This window comes from Pygoscelis adeliae, unplaced genomic scaffold (assembly GCF_000699105.1).
Source record: "Pygoscelis adeliae isolate BGI_AS28 unplaced genomic scaffold, ASM69910v1 Scaffold14, whole genome shotgun sequence".
In the NCBI taxonomy this organism is placed as follows: Eukaryota; Metazoa; Chordata; class Aves; order Sphenisciformes; family Spheniscidae; genus Pygoscelis; species Pygoscelis adeliae.
Window position 1 is genome coordinate 7,689,887 of NW_008825109.1, and position 955 is coordinate 7,690,841.

Sequence of the window (955 nt, forward strand, 5' to 3'; positions counted from 1 at the left end):
AAGCTAGCAAAGCAGCAGTGTGCTACTCTTCCCTCCACGGCCTTCACTTGGAGCTTTCATTTAAATTGTGTTAAAGAGAAGATGTTCGTATTCTTGTCATCTGTGGACATGCACCCAGAGTCACCCACCAAAACAAGAGCATGCGTATGCGGGTGTCTAGAGACCTGTCTAGAAGATCAGGCACCAGTGACCACCAAGGGTCCCTTTACTTCCCCAGGAAACCATTGGAATGAAATAAAATGCAGTAAATGCCTCAGCCTCCCCCCCTCAAACTGAACTCATGCACTGCTCTGCAGGCAACAGGAAATTGGCTAGCTGGTTTACTTTGTGTGTTTGGAAGTTGCTTGCTGCTTCTAGTAATGGGAGCTACGAGAAAGAGATAGCTAATGGGAGCAAAGGTGGGGCAGTGGGACTGGTATCAAAGTACCGCAGCCAGCTTCCCGTCACTGAATACACAATCGAGCAAGACGCATCTGTATCACAAGTGTGTGTTCACCCAAAGTGTGCTTTGTTCCAGCTCCGCCTTTAATGCAAGGCTGCCTTTTCCTTGTTGCTGTTAATATTTTGGCAAATCATTTTTACTTTGGAATGGAGATTATTCTTTAACATTTTATTCTGTATAATGTTAATAGGTTTATGATGTTCTTTATTGCTTTTGTGGTTTCTTTCATTTACCAATGACTTGCTTCCTACAAGCTGTTTGGTTTTCTTTTGGAAAAATCGATTCATTTAGCTTTAGTGTATCTAGAAGTTTAATTCCTCATTGCTCATTTGTATCTGAGTTTGTGCAATCAGCAGTATCTGCTTTTGGCAGCAAGTTACTAAAAATGGGATTTCAAGTTTTATTTTTTAGCAAAGGCTTTGGTGTCAAGTTCAGAGGAAAAAGAGAACAGATATGCTTATTTTTAAATGAACTTTGTAGTAAAAAAGAAATGAAATTATTGATTAGGAGTTA